The sequence below is a fragment of the Pelodiscus sinensis genome, chromosome 3 (assembly GCF_052426305.1).
Source record: "Pelodiscus sinensis isolate ZL-2025 chromosome 3, ASM5242630v1, whole genome shotgun sequence".
NCBI classification, from domain to species: domain Eukaryota; kingdom Metazoa; phylum Chordata; order Testudines; family Trionychidae; genus Pelodiscus; species Pelodiscus sinensis.
In genome coordinates, this window is record NC_143054.1 from 75,581,602 (window position 1) to 75,602,526 (window position 20,925).

Below are 20,925 nucleotides of genomic sequence, written 5' to 3' on the forward strand. Positions count from 1 at the left end.
GGACAGAAATTGCTCCTGCCCGGGAAAGTTTTTGGCTCCATTCTATTGCTTATTAACATAGGAATGGGAGGTATTTCCCCTGTATGAAACAATACAAAAGTTCTGAGATACATACTGGTAAGTAGGGTATTAGTTAATTATACATTGTATTCTAGAAGTATGGTTCTCTCTATCTCTCTCACACACACGGACACAGACACACACTCACCATAAACCTAATTTTGAATATGGAGTTCAGAAAGGAAACTGGGAGTTGCGAACAGAAAATAACATTTTAAGGGGTATTTTTACCTGAAAGACACCAATTTTGCTAAGGCCATTCCTTTTTCTTAAAATAACAACCTCACACTGCTATGCCTGTAAGTACCCTGCTCTGTAACCACATGATGTGTGTAATGAGTAACCTGGAATCAGGGAAGTGTGGTGAGAGGAGCTGGGAATTTCTCCATTTCAGGCACATGTAGTCCATGAAGTATATAGGTGATAACTGGGGTAAACAGTGAGGTGGCAAAATCTGTAGATGCTAAACAGCTCAAGATAGTTAGGCCCAAACTGTGAAGAGCTTCAAGAGGATATCACAAAACTAGCTGATTGGGCAATAAAATGACAGATACATTGTAATGTTGATAAATGCAAAGTAATGCACATTGGAAAACATAACCCCAACTATATGTATAAAATGATGGGACTACATTACCTATAACCACTCAAGAGAGAAATCTTGGAGTCTTTGTGGATAGTTCTCTGAAAACATCCACTCAGTGTGCAGGAGCAGTCAAAAAAGAAAACAGAATGGTAGGAATCATTTAAAAAGAGAAAGTATGTCTACACTACAAAGTTAGTTACAACTAACGGACATTAGTTCGAACTAACTTTCATAGGCGCTACACTAGCGCTCCGTTAGTTTGAACTTAATTCGAACTAACGGAGCGCTTAGTTCGAACTAGGTAATCCTTATTCCACGAGTATTAAGCCTAGTTTGAACTTACTAGTTCGAATTAAGGGCTGTGTAGACCCTTAATTCGAACTAGTGGGAGGCTAGCCCTCCCCAGGTTTCCCTGGTGGCCACTCTGGCCAACACAAGGGAAACTCGTCGGCCCCCCTCCCGGGCCCGGACCCCTTAAAGGGGCACGGGCTGGCTACGGTGCCCGTGCCAGATGCAAGCCTGCCAGCACCCAGCCAGCAGACCCTGCACCTGGCACGGATCGAGCCACCCACCCGATGCCCCCCAGCCCTCCCCCTCTTCCCGGGACCAGGCTGGCGGCTCCTGGGAGCTTGCCCGGGACTGCAAGAGGCGGGCATCCGCCTGGGCTAGTGCAGACATCGTGGACCTCGTCCACGACCTCCGCACTAGGCACAGGAAAGTGGCCGGCTAGGGCAGGAGAGCTGCCAGCCTGGCCACCCAGGAGCAGTTGTGCATGAAAATCAAGGGGGTCCACTGAGACTCCCGACCCTGAGCTTACAATGGCCGTCCTGGGTCAGACCAAAGGTCCATCTAGCCCAGTAGCCTGTCTGCTGACAGCAGCCAACCCTAGGGACCCTAGAGGGGATGGACCGAAACAGTGACCAAGCCATTTGTCTCGTGCCATCCATCTTCAGCCTTCCACAAACCTTAGGCAGGGACACCACTCCTACCCCCTGCCTAATACCACTCCATGGACCCAACCTCCATGACTTGATCTCACGTCCCTTTAAACTCTGTTCCAGTTCTAGCCTTCACAGCCTCCTGCAGCAAGGAGTTCCACAGGTTGACTCTTTGCTTTGGGAAGAACAACTTTCTGTTACTAGTTTGAAGCCTGCTACCCATTCCTTTCCTTTGTTGTCCTCTAGTCCTTCTTTATGGGAACTAATGAAGAACTTTTCTGTATGCACCCTCTCCACCCAACTCCTGCTTTTAGAGACCTCTATCCTGTCCCCCCTCCATCTCCTCTTTTCTAAGCTGAAAAGTCCCAGTCTCTTTAGCCTCTCTTCATAGGGGACCTGTTCCCAACCCCTGATCATTTTAATTGCCCTCCCCTCTCCCAGCCTTTCTCTTCCCCTCTCCCACCTCCTTTTCCCAGTCTCCCCCAGTTTTGTTCAATAAAGACAGATTCCATTTTTGAACATTATTGTCCTTTATTTTGTACATCAAGAAGAGGGGCTAGGGAAGGGTAAGTGGAAGGAGGTGAGGGAGGAATGGGGTACACGCCCCCAATGGGGAGGACTGGGCAGGCTCTGTGCGCTTTTGGGGTGGAACCTCTCCTGCAGCCCCCCAATTGTCCCCTCTCCCCAGATGGCAGCCTGTGGCAAGTGCAGCCGGGCTGATGGCCAAGTGCTGTGATGTGCCTAGTGTGGGTACTCTGGGCACTCCAAGCCAGGACTGCTTTGCAAGCAGGGCACCCCTGAGAACTGTCTGTCCGGGGTGCGGGTCAGGACCCTTTAAGCACAGCCCTCGGCTAGCCTGAGACAGCATCTCCACGCTCTAAGTCCTCCTCTGATGCCCTGCCGGCACTGCTTCCAGCCATCCTTATGCCCGGTTCAGGGTCCACTTAATGTGGACATGCTAGTTCGAATTAGCAAAACGCTAATTCGAACTAGTTTTTTAGTCTAGATCCGTTAGTTCGAATTAGCTTAGTTCGAATTAACTAATTCGAACTAAGTTAGTTCGAATTAACGTTATAGTGTAGACGTACCCATAGAGAATAAAACAGAAAATATCTGATTGTCTTTATATAAATCCCAACTCTTGGATACTTTGTGCAGATATGGTCACCTAACCGCAAAATAAAATAAAATAAAATAAAATAAAATAAAATAAAATAAAATAAAATAAAATAAAATAAAATAAAAAGGGTAACTTGGCATTAGAAAAAGTTCTAAAAAAAACCAACAAAAATTAGTAGGGGTTTGGAATGGTTGCCGTAAGAGGAGAGAATAATAAGACAGGGACTTTTCAGCTTAGAAATGAGGAGACTAAGGGAGAATATGATAGAGGTCTATCAAATTATGTCTGGTGATGAGAAAGTAAATAAGGAAAAGTTATTTATTCCCATAACACAGGAACACAGGTCACCAAATAAAATTGATAGCACATTCAAACCAAAAAAGGGAAGTATTTCTTCACACAATACACAGTCAGACTGTGGAACTCCTTGCCAGAGTATATTGTGAATACCCGGAATTTAACAGGGTTCAAAAACATAACTAGATTGATACATGGAGGATAGGTCCATCAGGCTATGTCTACAATGCTAGATTATTTTGAAACAATAACTCTTAAAGTAACTATTTCAAAATAAGCTATTCCTCTTGACAAAAAGGAGTTATTTCGAAATAACAAGACCATTCTTTCGAAATTACAGGCTTGATAGTGTGGATGGTCACCTTATTATTTCAAAATAATGGGAGTTATTTCGAAATACCTCCCCAGTGTAGACATGCCCTCAATGTCTATTAGCCAGGAGTAGTAGGAATGTAGGGCACCGGGGATGTAACACTTGGCCCTGGTCTACACTTGGGAGTTATTTTGAAATATCCCCCTTATTTCAAAATAATAAGCAGAACATCCACACTATCAAGCCCATTATTTTGAAATAATGATCTGGTTATTTCAAAATCTGTACTCCTCCTTTCATTGGGGATTAATGCTTATTTTTAAATAGTTATTTTGAAATAGTGTTAGTGTGGACACCCCATTGCTGCTATTTTGAAATAACTACTCCCCAAAGTCATTAAAAGTAATTACTCCTTGGTGCTTCCTGGGGCTCTAAATTGAGGTAGCCTGTCCACAAAAATAGAGCTTGCCTCAGAATAATTTTGAGACTCCCCCATAGTGGGAACACATTATTTCAATTTTGTTATTTTAGGAATTATTATTTCAAATTTAGTTATTTTAAAATAATTGCCTACTATAGACATGCCCGTGGTGATTGCCCATTTTGTTCATTACCTCTGGGGTACCTGTCGTTGGCCACTGTTGGAAGACAGGATATTGGGCTAGATGTACCTTTGACCTGATCCAGTATGGCCATTCTTATGTTCTTACATTCTAGTAGGTTCTGTTGTTGCTTGCGCTGTGGGATACGTCTACACTTCAATTATATGCCTGTGCCGGCTGACTTAGACTTGCGGGGCTTGGGCTAAGGGGCAGTTTAATTGCCTTGTGGATGTTTGGCTGTGTGGTGGAGAGTCCCAGATGTCACAGTACAATTAACAGAATGAACTGGAGCCCCTCAAATCAGAATAATCTGGCATGGGATAGCTGTGAGATTTAAATTGCGCTTTAGGCATACCTTTGCTGTGATAAGGATAGCTGGCCCGTTTGGGAGTGGAGGAAACGTTATACTTTTCTAATATAAGTTTAATTCCTCAAGAAAATTTATTTCTATTATAGCTTCATGTCATTATTTGGTGTGTATGAAAAATAAATATAAACACATGACCATGGACCAGTAGGAATCAGCTGGCAGACACTATCCCTTATTTTAGTTTTCTATAGCAATTTGTATTCCAGTCACTTCCTTACATCATTCTATTGTGTGAATCACCTTCCTCCTATATTTCATAATTGGTCACATCTTTCATAAGTACACTAAAATTCCACTGGGGGGCATCAGAAGCTGTACCAAATGAACTAGCTGATGCTTCAGAGTACAACTGCCAAAGCTGGGTGCTCCTTCTGCTGCTGCTGCTCTATCACGAGCTGCATCAGGTGTGCCTGGTGGGTTAGAAACTGCTGCAGAAATGTCTGCGGGTTCCAAATGGAAACGAAGGAGTGACAATACACGCGAGAGAAATTCCCCAATATCTGCTTTCTCAGTGTTGCGGACTCCAGTACCTAGGAGCTCACTGAGCAAAATGATTCCTTGGCAGGCTGTATTGGCAGGCTGTTCAAGCTTCTTGTATCATGTACAGTCAAGTTTTTCCCACAGTACACCACTGTCAAAGATTTATAGCAGCCAGCAGGGAGTTTTGAATATGGCTGGTTTGGCTCAGACCTGTGTGCTACAGAGTGGATACCTGACCCTGTGGTTCAAGACATGGATTAGAAAATTCTTAATCTAGGGTTAACGTTTAGTGTAGATGGTCAAGCCGTAGGCTTTTTAGTCTGGTGTCAGCTAACAAATCAATATAGACATATCCCAAGACCTTGTTTTAGGAATGGTCCCTTAAAAGCCTCTTATAACTATTTTCAGTGAAGGGAAAAGTCACATATCAGTTTTAATAATGTTTTACTCTGTAAAAATGTTTAAAATCAATTCCTAATATAAATTAGTTTTGCCCAATTGTATTTCATACATATTTGTGGCCAAATCTTGTTACCTTTCAGACAATTAGACATCGGCTAGTCATTAATTTATAGTCCTGAGGTCTATTCTCTCTTCATGTCCAAGATTCGGACATAAAAATGTAAATATGAAGGGCCACTACTCCTGCCCCAATCTCAACAATTTGATATAACTTTAAATGTAAACGCTGAATGGCCAGAAAAAGACAAACTATACAGATAAACTGAAAGTTAATGGAGAACATGTAGCTCCTATCTTAGGCTACGTGTAGACTACAAGCCTCTTTTGAAAGAGGCTTTTTTGAAAGAATCTTTCGAAAAATCTTCTTTCGAAAGAGACTGTCTAGACAGCAACCAGTTTTTTCGAAAAAGAGAGAGCTGCTTTTTGAAAGAGAGCACCCAGGCAGTCTGGATGTTCTCTTTCAAAAAAGCACAGTTTGCATTCAATAACGCCTTTTTTTGAAAAAGCACTTTCGAAAAAAGCGTTATTCCTTGTAAAATGAGGTTTTCTGCTGTCGAAAAAACTGCTGCATTCTTTCAATTTAATTTTGAAAGAAAAAAAAGGTAAAAAAACCCCTGTATTCTAGACGCACCCTAAGATGCAAACTGCTGCAGAGATAGAAAAGTTGATTATTTAATTAGTGATGTACTATTCTTTTACTTGCATTTCATGAACTGAAGATGTAATCCACTTCATGCCCCATATGCCAATTTGATTTTATTTAATAAAATAACTGGTTTTGCTAGCTTTTTAGCAGCATAATGCTGTCTATATATTTATACATTAGTGTTAAGGACCTTTTCTTGTTATGTTATAGGCTTGTCTACACTTAAAATGCTGCAGCTGTGCTTGCACCATTTCAGTGAAGATGTTATCTATGGCAACTGGAGGGGTTTTCCAGTGGTAGATGATCTCCCTCCCCTAGAAGAAGATACTAGATTGACAGGAGAATTTTCCTTTTGACCTAGTGCTGTATAAACCTGGGGGTAGGTTGATTTAACTGCCTCACTCAAAGATGTGAATTTTTCACATCCTGAGCAATCTAGTTATACTCACCTAAATTCCTGCTGTATAGACCAGGCCTAACTAATTAAATTATGCTACATTAAAATTATTCATTATGTCAGTACCTAGAATTACAACAAAACAGCACACAAGTGTTTGCAAGTTTTTCCTACTGAGACTAGCATAAAAAAAGAAGGTGCCTCCAGTGTGTACCTATTGCTTAAAACAAACAATTTTGGAGGTTTTTCCTCTCTTATCTTTGCTGCAACTTAAATTACTCTTGCCCACAGCAGAGACAAGTCTGTCAAACTGTGTTTTAAAATTTATCAGTTGAAAAAATTGTTTTAGGGCATCCAGTAGTTATCTATACTGATCTAATTACATAACACATAGATCTTTGCTTTATCTAAATTCTAACCAGATTGTGGAGAGATGCCTTTCTGACCTGTCTCAGTTGATTCAACTTGGTGTTCATTGAAAACAAACGACTTCCAATGCAGCTTTTTCTCTTTTTCTAAGTACACTATTAGGTACGCTGTAAAAGTGTCAGCTCTTTTGAAACTCATTACAGTCCATGTGTAAAAAGAGATCACAATTACATATAATGCTTCAAGAGGAAATGAACATTTAAAATAAATGAAGGAATAACAGAAAATATTAACGGGACAGATTTATTTTTTTAGGTGAACTATCAACTTGGAATTCTTGGCTTCTTAGTCTTGAGATAAGAACTTTTTCTGAGCATGTGAAGGTCTCAGATGATAACATTTCAAACTAGAATAAAAAAACTATTGAATGATGAAATGAATGTATTTAAAAAGGAAAAAAAATCTGCATTGATTCAGTGTGGTTTACAGATAATAAGTATGTATGGGTTTACATTGGCATACACATAGTGCTTGAGTAGTAACAGAAATCCAAATGTGACTTTTTTACATGAGTTAACATACACTTGTAAACAACCTATTTTGATATTGCTATTCTGCTAGTGGTGCTTTAACAGGCCTTTGGAGCTTTAGAGACTTCTAGCTCCCACTTTGTATTACAGCACATCAAGAAATTCAATCATTCATCCTCCATGGGGATCAGTTCCCTTGAAACAATTTCTCTGCAACAACAAGCCGTCTAGAAGTAGCTTTTAAAAATCAACATTATGGGATTTCACAGTTCATCAGCTCAATGTTGTACAACCCGGATGAGAACATGACATCAGGCATTCTGCATTTTCCTTTCTATATAGTCAAACATCATCAGTAATTAGTTTTATTTCCTCAACACTTCCCATGACAAAAAAAAAGTCTCCTGACTGAAGGAAAATTTAAAAGAGTCAATATGTACTAATACTCTACTAGACTACAGATATATCAGTCCTTCAAAAAGAGGAATGAGGAATTATGAATGGAGTGCCATATCTTTGATTCCTAACATATGGGATTAGAAAAGGAGCTACAGATAACAGCATGAAATCTATAAAAATCTGTTGATTTCATACCCATTTCCCTTTTTAATTTCAGTCTGTGTCTTAGGAAAGACTACATGTTTGCCCTTGATTCAGTTTTCATTATAATGTGGTCTTGTAACTCTCACAAAAATAGATAATTCTGTGCTATTTTTTCTTTTCATTTTACAGAGGAATCTGAGAAATAAAACCATATGGAAATAATTTTATTTAATTGTGTGTTTTAATTGCTTTGAAAGATTTTAACACAAAAGAAAAACAGAAAGAATGACACAAGACGGCTTTAAAATTGTCAAACAAACAGAGTGGTCTTAATCTACTAAGCATGAAAGGAAATTAAACCAAGTGAAATGGTTCCCATACCATTTGTTTGTCTGACCATCCTCAAGACAATATATATTGCCATGATCCTACCAGTGTACTATGCTTAGCCCCGATGAGATTTTGGATTAACATCACGTTGTCATAATCTTTCCCTTTTAATAATTAAAATGAGTATTATGAGTTGTAATTAATTTTTTACATACCCATTGTCAAGTAAAATCTTCATGGTAGTCAGCATAATATATAGCACTTTTAAATTTAATTTTAGGTAACCTATGAAAGGAATATAAACACATCATACATGCTTACATTTTAGAGAAGGGTTATGAATGAAAAAAATTTTATGCTTAAAAGATGTGAGTGAGGAACAGGGCTATAGGGAGTGAAAAAGTATGATTGTGATTAAAGATCTTAAAGTTGGAGTTTGAAAGACTGGGTTCTGCCCACCATCAACATGTTTCTTGTGTGATGTTGGACAAGTCACTTAGATTAAAATTTTCTGATTCTGAACAAATATATTTTAACTTAAGTAAACTATGGGTCCTCAGCACCTCTGAAAAAAAATCAGACAGACATCTCATATTGGACATCCACCTCTTGAGGTTCCCAAAGTTAGTAAGCCTTATATCTCTCTTCTTAGAAGATTGGAAAGTACAATTATTCACATAACAAAGAGGAGAAAAAGAGGCACAGTAACCAAGGTCTCTCAGTAAGTTTGTGGCACAATTGAACGTAAGTGAATACATGTTTGAGTCCTAAGTTAGTGCTTTGAAATCTAGAGCATCCTTAGCATGGAGATTATTTAAGAAAATAGTTGTCCTAATATTATGGTCAAGAATTAGTAGTTGGCCCTATTCTGAGTTGTTGGCTGCATATGTGTTCTTTCTGCATGCAGCCCTGGCTTTAGACAGATAGCCAATACAGCAGGCTTTGATCAAACTGCCCAAAAAGATCACACTTGATTCTATAGTGGAATCACTCTACCAATTTTATGGCCAAGCAAGTGCAGTACCAGATCCCTCAATTACTGTCTACAGTTACACTAGAATATGTATGCCTGTGAATGGTGGGACTTTCCATCCTCCCCCCGCAACTGGATGACACCTACTCTGAGGCTCCTCTTTATTCACTCATACAAGTATGTTACATATTGCCTCACTGATATGGTTGTTTTCATTCTTTATGGTTTACCAGTTGGTTCAGTGTGTCCTTGTATTATCTTCAGGGAGTGTGTTTACAACATAACCTGATAACAGGGTTCTGACACTACCCTTCTAGAATGTGTTTACATGAATATTTAGTACCTAGAAATACTGGTAGGGTTGTTTGTTTGTTTGTTTGTTTTTAAAGTGCCAGCCCTATTCTTGCCAAGTTCATATATCAGATAGTGAACCTGCAAGCTGACATCTGCTTTGTAACAGGGCAGAGCCTGACTTTTTTAGCTTTACCCCTTAGATTAGGCCTTTTATACTAGATCCCATATCTTAGGCTCTTTTTAAAAAAAAAAAAAAAAACTATAGCCCCCATGCTGTGCAAGGTGATAGTGACAAATGTTTGTCAAATACTCACAAAAATGTTTGAGTATATGAGAACTGTAGGTTTTAATAAATAAAAAAGTTAGCCCAATACTGAGAAATGGTTTACATTTGCCAGTGAAACGTGGCTTTGAAGTTTTGCATGAGAAATGCTATTTTGTTTAGTAAATCCAAAGTTGAACTGCACAAAGTCATGAAAATAAAATGGCAAGCATTTCAATGCCAAATTCTGCAGGGAATTCCTACAAATTTTGCATAGGTTACTGGTGATACAAAGCTTACAATAGTCAATTATGCTATCTCTGTGTATTTCTGGATGTCCTTGATGGTCAGGTTTTGTGTCTTCAAAAAGGGGGAAGTAAAAGCTATTTGACACGGGAATGATCTGAATGCTTCTTGTACAGCAAGTGATAACAAAAGCCAATAATTTAAAATAAATGGTGGTCCTCTTCTAGATGTGAGCCTCAGGAGAATGTTTTTTAGGTTTTCCTTTCAGTAACCGAAGACGTAAAACCTGAGGTTTATATAAAATACCTGATTTAAATACAGCAATTTATATGTCAGTATCTGAAGAGTATTTGTGAATTGCATGTAGCCATTAGGAATTTTATGTGTGTCACACATTTTAAATATACTAAGCATATTTGTTTGCTATTTCTTATTTCTGCCATTATTTAGTTGCTATCTTTATTCATTTCTATGCTTTCAAGGTAATTTTATTGCTCCACTATGTAAGTTTATTTTTCCAATCAATTCCATGTCACTTTCACACTGGTTTGATTTCAAAGTAGCTTCAGTATTTAAATAATTTAAAGAATGCACAGGTAGAGTTTCCCCTTTCCTAATCGGTGCTGTCAGAACTAATGCACACAGAAGTTTATTCTTCTTTGATGTGCGTATGGAACTTTCCTTGTCATTAATGGAAGTTATGTATATGCATCAGTGGGAAACCAGACCTCATAGGCTACTGAAATCATTTGATCAGCAACTGGCATACTTTCAACATTCAAATAAAATGCAGAGGCAATTTGCAGATAAAATTATTGCTGTCATTCAAGTGACTACTCAAATTGCTCATTTTTTGGCTGTTAGCAGAAAAGTATCAGATGCTCAAATCAGTTCAAGCTAAATACTGAAGATACGGAACGATGTTCCCTCTAACTTTTTCTACTTTGGGGCGGGATGAAATATCGTTTGTGCAACACCAATATTGAGGTTGTGCATGCATGTGCACCACCAATACAAACAAAACACACTCACACATACATATAAAATTTTAAGTAGTCCATATGTCCAGAAGAAAATATATTAAAACAAGACACCTATGTCTAGTTGCTGTGTGGTATCCTTAGTCACTACAAAGGTAAAAGTTGCTGTACAAAGGTAGAATCATAGAAACATAGAAGGCTAGAACTGGAAGGGACCTCAAGAGATCATCAGGTCCAATCCCCTGCCTCATGGCAGGATCAAACATCTAGGCCAGTGGTTCCCAAACTTCAGCATCACACACCCCTTTTTGATTTTTGAGAAACCCTCATGTCCCCCCCCCCCCCAAAAAAAAATAGCAGCAAAGCTTGGGGTAGGATTGACGGGGTGTGTGTGTGGCTGGGTCACCTCGCGCCCCGCCTCCCTGGAATTTCTTCATGCCCCCTAGTTTGGGAACACATGATCTAGGCCATCCCTGAGAAGTGACTATCCAACCTGCTCTTAAATATCTCCAGAGATGGAGATTCCACAACTTCCTTAGGCAACTTATTCCAGTCATATCCTTGTCATGTCCTCAGAGCCCAAGGAGAACAATTTTTCTCCCTCCTTCTTGAGACAACCTTTTAGATGCTTGAAAACTGCTATCATGTCCCCTCTTAGTCTTCCCATTTCCAAACTAAACAAACCCAACCCTTTCAATCTTCTCATAGCTTATGTTCTCTAGATCTTTAATCATTCTTGTTTCTCTTCTCGGACTGTGCCCAATTTCTTCACATCTTTCTTGAAATGTGGTGCCCGGAGCTGGACACAATACTCCAATGGAAATTAGCCTTCTTCCATGAGGAAGAGTAGAAGCTCCAGAACAAATTAGCACATGGCTTCAGGTTTTGTATACTGACGCATATTTCAAAAGGCTTGCAAATAAAGTTTAATCCTACAAAACTAGCATCACACCTAGTACTTGCTACTTCTGACTCATAAGAGCTGGAACTCTATCAGGGTATGTCTACACTACCACCCTAGTTCGAACTAGGGTGTTAATGTAGGCAACTGGAGTTGCAAATGAAGCCCGGGATTTGAATTTGAAGCCATTTTTAAATGTCCGCTAGTGCGGACTCCGTGCCGCGCGGCTACACGCGGCACGGACTAGATAGTTCGGACTAGGCTCGTAAAACGAGGAGTAACGGTAGTTCGGACTAGGAAGACTAGTCCGAACTAACTAGTCCGTGCCGCGTGCAGCCGCACGCAGCCGCGCGGCACGGAGTCCGCATTAGCGGACATTTTAAAATGGCGGCGCCTGGCTTTATGCAAATGAAGCCCGGGAAATTCAAATCCCGGGCTTCATTTGCAACTCCGGTTGCCTACATTACCACCCTAGTTCGAACTAGGGTGGTAGTGTAGACATACCCTCACATAGCAAAGACCTGGCCTTAATGCAATACAATCTACCATGTATTAATAAGCAACACAGGAGTTAAACAAAAATAAGTTCAGAGTTTAAAATATCTGCAACACTCCAAAACAAATCTGTTAAAAATATTTCTTATCTTTCATATATGGAGATATACCTATCTCATAGAACTGGAAGGGACCTTGCAAGGTCATCAAGTCCAGTTCCCTGCCCTTATGGCAGGACCAAATACCATCCCTGACAGATTTGCCCCAGATCCCTAAATAGCCCCTCTCAAGCACTGAACTCACAACCCTGGGTTTGGCAGGCCAATGCTCAAACCACTGAGCTATACCTCCATTAACACCCAAGTAACCTTTCTTTGAAATATAACCATGCAAATGTCCTCCTGGCACAACAACCCCCCCCCCCCACGCAGCCTGTTTCCCCCCTCCAGCCCAGACAGATAAAGAGGACTGCAGCCAATAAGTCAGGATACCCCCAAACAAACTTCCCCCTGCATCCACCTCACTGCACAAACACCATCCCCTCTTTCCCCCACCTGCCCCATTCAGTCAGCCCCTTACCTCTCCCTTCTTAGCCCAAGAGGATTGAGGAGACTGCCAGGTTTTTGCCTCTGTTTCTCTGTCCCTCTTTCTCCTCAGGCAGACAGGACTCTCCAAACTCCCGGACCCTGTGACTTCCCCCTTAAGTCAATTAATTCATTACTCACTTCCTTTTCCCCCCTGTACACTTATTCCCTACTTATCTCACCTGCTCAGCTGTTCTGAGAGCTTTTCAGTGCAAGCAGCACAGATCTGATTAGCTGCTGCTTGCAGATGCCCTGCCCACCCACCAGTCAGCTGAGCTCCCTGCCTGCACAGGAGCTTTGAACCTCTGAGCAAAGCCACAGAATTTAGAGGGAACTTAGGAACTCTGTCAATTTAGTAGTTCCACTAAAGTTACTGGGGGATTTGTTTTAAGAGTATGCATTTGTCAAAGCTGTTCCTCACTCTGGCACTATAAGCCTTCATCTGCACTAGGGTGTTATTTCAAAATAACCCCCCTTAGGTTGGATTAATAATCGGAGTGTTCACACTACCAAGCCCATTATTTTGAAATATTGGGCTGGTTATTTTGAAGTCTGTACTCCTGCTTTTTTTGAGGAATAATACTAATTTCAAAATAGATATTTTGAAATAGCAGCAGTGGAGCATCCACACGAATGCTAATAAGAAATAATTGGCCTTTGGAGGCTTTTTGCAGCTGGAGCTCTGACCACTCTGGCCACACCTGGCATCTCCACTGCTCCGCTCCTCCTATGGAGCTTAAAAGTCTCTGCAGCAAGAGAAGGACTTATGTCATGTGAAAATCCCATGTGAGACAGCAGCATCCAAGATAGGCATGTTGGACTCCCCCACAGCTGTCAGCACTCCTGGTGCTCCCATGGCTGTCGCTGCGCTGGGACACAGGAGAGTTCTGGCCTGGCATGAAGATCTTGGACCTCATCAAGCTCTGTGGAGAGGAGACCATCTCCATGATCCCTGTACCAAGGAAATGAATGCAGAAATCTACAGCTGGATCGCCGCCTGCATGGGTGAGAAAAGGCGTACCCGGACCCTCAACCAGTTCTGGATGAAAATCAAAGAGCTCCAACAGTCCTACCATAAGGCCAGGGAGCAGAGTGGATGCTCTGGGGCAGAAGCCCACAGCTGCCAGTACTACGATGAGCTGGATGCTCTCCTATGAGGAAGGCCAGTCACGGACCCCAACTTTCATTGTTGAGTCCAGCCAGGACACAGCTGGCATCAGCTTTCAGGAGAGCAGGGTGGCAGAGGATAAGGAGGAGGTGGGAAGGGAGGACAGGGGAAAGAAGGGATGGGGAATGAAAGGAACACACAGGGAATGCAGCAGTCCCTTGTGAAGAGGCACCGAGGAGAGTCATATAACTGGCCTTACATGAAACTCTCCCTCAAGGCCTCTGTGATGAGTACAGTCCCTTCATGTGCTCTCCAAATGGCACTGGTATCCAGCAGCTCAAATTCCCTGGTCAGATGTTCAGCTTCAGCCTCCCCACGCTGGCAGAAAAGTCTCCCCCTTGCTTTCACAAAGGTTGTGGAACACATAGCAGGCAGCCACCATGAAGATGATGTGGCACTCGCTGCGATCCAGGCATCTGAGGAGACTCCTGAACCTGCCTTTTAAATGGCCAAACGCACATTTGATGACCATGTGCAACCTGTTCTGCCTGGCATTAAAGGGCTCCTTGCCGGAGTCCAGGCTGCTCATGTAGGGCTTCATGAGCCTGAAGAGAAAGGGGTAGGCTGAGTCACCCATGAGGACTATGGACATATCCACCTCCCCAGCTCTGATGATGTGGTTGGGGGAAAAAGGGTCAGAGTGCTCCTTCTGGAACAGGCAGAACTTATTGAAGATGCAGGCATTGTGAGCCTTTCCCAACCATCCAACATTGATGTTGGTGAAATGTCCCTCATGATCCACAAGGGCTTGCAGTCCCCTGGAGAAAAACCCCTTTCTGTTGATAAAGTCTGAGGCATGGTAGCCGGGGCCCAGGATAGGGATATTTGTGCTGCCTATGCCCTCCCCAGCCCTCAACATTTGGGGAAGCCCATGGTGGCAAAGCAATCAATGATGGTATCCATGTTCCCCAGAGTGACGACCCAGGGTAGCAACACCTGGTTAATGGCCTTCACTACTTGTATGAGCACAGCCCTGTCTGTAGATTTCCTCATGCCTAATTGGTTCTCAACAGAGCCATTGAATGTGGATAGCTTCCAGAGGATGATGGCCATATGATTCTCCATGGGGATGATAGGTTCTGTGTAGGTGCTCTTTCACCTGAGGGCAGGGGAGAACCACTCGTAGAGCTTGAGGAAGGGGCCTTCCATATGCAGAAGTTCTGCAGCCACTGCTGATCAGCGCAGCCTCAGGAGTTCCAGGACTTGGGTGAGCAGGAACTGTGATCCATGCTGAGGTTCATCGTGTGGTCCTCGTCCTTGTCTTCCTGGAGCCACATTCGGGCAGTTTGGGAGTACTGCGCCATGAAGTACAGCACGAGGTCTGTGAGCCTAGCAATCCTTTACAGCAGCTCTGGTTCCATGCTGTGATTGCTATGGCATCTGCAAGGGCAACAAGAGCACAAGGCTATAGAGAGGAGCCCTGAAAGTGTGCATCACAGCTTGCCTGACCAAGCAGCCATAGCAAATATCCACTCTCCTGGTGCCCTCCCCAGAGTGCTTCCGGGGGCTGTAAGTCCAAGGCAGGCTCCAATCAATGTGGACACACTATTTCAGACTAATTCTAACTAATTTTGATGCTTCCCCATTGTGGGGACATGCTATCTTGATTTTGTTAAAATCGTGAGTTAAGTCGATTTTAGTAATTACAAAATAATGTCCTAGTGTAGACATGGCCTTAGTGCAGAAGGTTGGAGTTCACAAGGGAGTTTTAAAATGCCTGCCACTAACGTCTTCTTTTTTTATCTCTAAGGTCACAGATATCCTCACCTTGGCTTGGTATTGCTGTCACCACCCAAAAGCAGAAACCCTTTTGAGAAGCAGGAAGATGCATTTGGGATTTCCTTCCTGAGGAGTACCCTCAGGCTCTTTAACCGTCCTTTTGAAGAGAGTATGAAAAAACCAGGGTTTTTTTACAGTTGGAATTGCAGTCTTAAGCACATGCACACACAACCTCCTGCCTTCTAGGACACAGGAATCAGATCATGTGCTCAGCACAGCAAAGTCCAACAAATTCCAAATAAAGAAAATAACCTGATTGCCTCAGATTATATATTCCCTGTTCTGCTCACATATCTGTTCTTCCAAGATTTAGTCCTTCCTTAGGCATGGTTGTCACTGAATCTTCTATGTCAGTTTTCCTGGATCAGCTCATGTCTCACAGGCTCTGCTATGGTCACACAAAGACTGGAACTAGAAAGTCACTTCTTCCAATTCAAAAGCTCACATTCTGTTTCCATTGTCTCTCCTGGCTGCCTTTATGGATAGGAGAAGGTATGGGCCTCAAAAGGTAGGAAACCTAGGGTGGTTTTTTTCCTATGCTATAGTTTTCCTGCATATACTTATTCTCCTAAAGCTAAAGGACCTTACCTACATGTAATCTGATGGTACTACTAGTTATGGAGACTTGCAAGAGGCTGAGAGGCTAAATTCAGTAATGTTAGCAAGCACTTTGAGGTCCTCTCATGGAAAGCATTTCTACAGAGATTAAATATCAATATCATCCAAGATCTCTTTGGATAAAGCAAGAACTCAATCCATTACAAGTTTTGGGCTTTTAAAATATCGATTTGTGTGTGTCACACATTTTTATCCAGACATAAATCAAATGGAAGGTCTTTGTAGATCTCCAGGGTTGTAAAAATTACTAGGTTCCCCACCCCACATTTGATTCTCCTACTATGTTGAACTATAATGAATATGTGGACATTTATGTACAGAAATTACTGTCCTTGATGACATGGTCACCTATACAATGAATGTTTTCAATACTTTCTGGATTTTTGAAATGCCTTGACAGATTAATAGAAGAGGATGTTGGGTTTTCTGGTTTCTGTTCTAATTTTAATACATTCTTCATTATTTCAATTCCCAAGCCACTGGAAATATAAACATGAGACAATACTACAAATGTAGCTTATAAGGGAAATTCCTATTCTGTGTTTGAAAAGAACAGGTTCCAACATACGCTTTTCTTTTTAGTCAATTTCCATTTTCATAAAGTTAACAATTTCACACAAAGCACCTAGTTTACATTACTGTCTGTTCTGCATATGATGTCACTCTCCAAACAATTTAAACTATTATCTGAAAGAGCAAAGAAATTTTGCTGCACTGGGATAATTTTATCAACCATATCCAAATTCAGTGGATGACAGCAAGGAAGACAGTGACAGCAAAGATCACCCCTGAGGGTATTTAGAAGAAAATCTATCATCTGTAAAGCTGGAGTGATAACAGCCATTAGCTACAAGGGATGTTCTCCTTGTCAATTTTCCAAAAGAGAAAATGCATTTACTGAAAAGATAAACTCACTGTCAAGCAAAAAAGACAGTCCTTATCATTGACAAGATTAATCATGAAAAGATACCAAAGGACTAGTGTATTGGGATTGTTTGCAGGACTACTGGGTACTGTTGTCTAAAACTGACTTTACCAAGAGGTTAAATTTTCATTTTGTATGGAATATTTAAAAAAAAAATCTGTAAAATGATATGTGGATTTTTTTAAATGCATACAAGGAGAGTTATGATCAGAAAAGAATTATGAACTAGCAATCCAGGTCTGTTATACAGAAGCCAATATAACAATATAACATTAGTTGTTTTGGGACATGGAAAAAAATAACTGGATTGAAGGGAAGATTTATTAAAAAGAATACATTAAAAAATAATATAGATTAGGGCATATCATTGTAGGAGTAGATAAGGTCTTTGGGGCAAAGAATATTTGGCTAGGACTACATTTAATGGCAGTGTGTAGAGTACTGACACTGCATGCCCAGCTAGCATGGATTTATATAACAGTGTAGATGGTGGGGCAGTGCTAGAATGAAGTACTGACCTTTAACCTGAATCTAAGGGCTCAGGTATCCTAAGCAGACTCTCTATATGATCAAGCAATGCCTCCTGTATCTATACTGCAATTTTTAGCAGCACTGTGTCTCATTAGTGAGGCTTTCCATTGTTGTGTGTAGCTGCATAAATCAGTGAATGTGGTCGCAGCCTGCTTGTCACTGCAGCATGCAGCTACAAACATCCCACGTGCCACCTGCAAGTGCAGGCAAGTGTATTCAAGGTCTTTGTTTTATATTGGTACAGTGCTTAGGGCAGTGAGATCCTAGTCCTTGAGTTTGATCTTAGGTGCTAAAGTAATACAAATATTAGAGATCCATTTGATTTTTCTTCTCCCTCTCCCCCCACCTCCCAACTACACCCATTTCTTTTTCTTGAATCAAGTGCATGTAGACCTCACTGTTTTATTTACTCTTCTATTATAGAAATACAAAAATGGGTAAGGGTAATTTACACATAGCTCTTAAATAAAAAACAACAACTGCAGCTCAAAAATATGAACCATCTCTTTTCACTGCAATGCTATATTAAAGGAATTGCACAAAAACCCTGAGTGACCCATTTTTTAGTAACTTAGTTTTATGTGAAGTTCTATAAAACATATTGGCAATGAACAGAAAAAGAAATAACAGTCTTTTAACCCTCATACAGATTGGGTTAGAGAATAAGAAAAGACAAAAAGCTTTGCTGAGATACCTAATTTGGCATGATATAAGGTAACAGTTCTGACCTACAAAAAAAACCCTCAACCTTTTAAAAAATTGGGAAATACTTTTAAATTTAAAATTCATTAAATTTTTTCTTAGTTGAAAAAAACCCTTTGATTCTGTGAAAACTTCTTTCCTGTGAACTCCAAGTATGTTTCATATCACCACAGTGGAAGTGGAGCTGAAATTCATAGCTCATCTATAGCTAACACATCAGTTCATTATCATTTGAATGGTCAATGGTGCATATTATTTTAGTAATGGGAGACTTTGGCAGAGGAAAGAAAATTTAAAGGTGTTAGAAAATGATAGTGGATGAAGGATCATTTCTTTGTACATAAGAGTTTTCCACATATTTCAGACAGCACTTATAACAGCTGTTTTTATAAGAGAATATCTGAGTGGGAAGAAGAATGATGTACATAAAGGCTGCATCTAGAATGGCATGATTTTGCGCAAATACTTTTAACGGAAAAGTTTTTCCGTTAAAAGTATTTGCGCAAGAGAGTGTCTATACTGGCATGTATGTTTGCGCAACAGATTTGCTTTTGCGCAAAAGCATCCGTGCCCAGTATAGATGCTTTCTTACACAAGAAAGCTCCGATGGCCATTTTTGTCATCGGGCTTTCTTGCACAATAAATTAACTTGTCTGTATACACTGTCCTCTTGCGCAAGAATACTTGCGCAAGAGGGCTTATCCTTGAGCGGGAGCGTCAGAGTATTTGCACAAGAACCACTGATTTTGTACAGTACAAAGTCAATGTTCTGGCATAAATACTCGTGGCCAATCTAGACAGGTGGCAAGATTTTGCGCAAAAGCATTTGCTTTTGCACAAAATCTTGCCAGTCTAGATGCACCCAAAATGAAACAGGGAGGGAATGGAAAGCAGCGGGAGCTATGATCAGTTTATTGGCAGCTGAAAAACTAAATCTTGACATTTGGCAATGAAATGATGCACAGCCATTATATAACTTGTTTGTCCAAACAAAAAAATCACAATTCAAACAAACTGTCTCAAACACTAAGCAATTTCAATCTAGAATATACACTTCACCAGCATCTCTGTAAAAGGTTAAACATCCTGTTCGGACACCACTTTGGGTCCAGAGTTGAACTTTTTGCCTTAGCCCCATCTAGAATTCATGTATGAGTAAGAGCTGTTTTGCCTCGTTTAGAAGAGTAACAAGCAAAAAAGGAGGAGATTGAGGAAGATAATTGTGCTCTTGCTTCAACACTCAATCAGTATGGCTAGTAGTACAGAGAAGTCACAGAATACCAAGGAAAGGTCAACAGTCCAAGACAAAATGTCTAAGTAAATGGGTATTTACAGAGAACATAAAAAGGGGGTGAGATGGATGCACATACATGGTGTTTCAAAAAAGTGTTCTTTGGGAGAGGAATGGAGAGGAAACCTGACATGACAGATGCTATTCTTCCCAACCTTTTCTTAACTCCATAAGAAAGTCAGATATCACAACTGTGGATGTTATATAAAAGCCTAAATACAGTCCAAACTACTGCAGCCAGTCATCTTTGAAATGAAAAGACAATAATTTGATCTATACAATAGATATAATCAGGAAGTAAAGATTGAAACCACAGAGGTGTTTTGATAGTTAAAATGTAATTTCTTCAAAATGAGAAAGTAAGCATGATATTGAGATTCATAATGTCACTTTCAGAAGAAATGTCAGGTTTCAAATGACCAGCATGATGAGGGCATTACTTATACATTTCAAGAACTGAATGTGACAACACCATGGTTCACTCATAACCTAGAAAAAAGAAATCAACTTACTTATCTCCCAGTATAACTTCTGGTAACAACTGGGTTTTCTACTGGAGGTCTAAAAAAACCTTAAGATACTTAAGATTATGAGATCTCAAAGGTTCACAGCCCAAGGAGGTATGAACTCAAAGCAGAAAACAGTGTTTTATGAGCCAATGAAGAAAGAGTCCTACTTTAATTAGGGAATGTAGAAGATTGTTGCCCTACATATGGTTTGAATGTGTTTTATCTTATTTTCATTTAGTTCAGAACATCAGAAGGATGTTCACTATAAATTGGTTCACATAACAGAGTCACATTACTGCATCCCACACAACATTTAAAACAAAACAGTAACTTCATATATCCATGTGGTAATTTTTCAGTGCAAAATTAAGCTATAGTTTAAATGATGACCAATAGAACATCTATTGTGCACTGGTCTTTTGCTCTATTTTCTTGTTTTTCAAATTACACAAATATACACTAGAAATGAAAAGCTATTTGCCAGGATATTCATGAGCACCAAAACTGTAAACTCAGCAAGATGTCTCAGTCCACTGTAAGAACATGTCCTACCAAAAAGTTGAAATGTTCAGTACTGCAAATTTTATATTCTTACAATTACTTGGGACCTCATTAGAAAGTGTT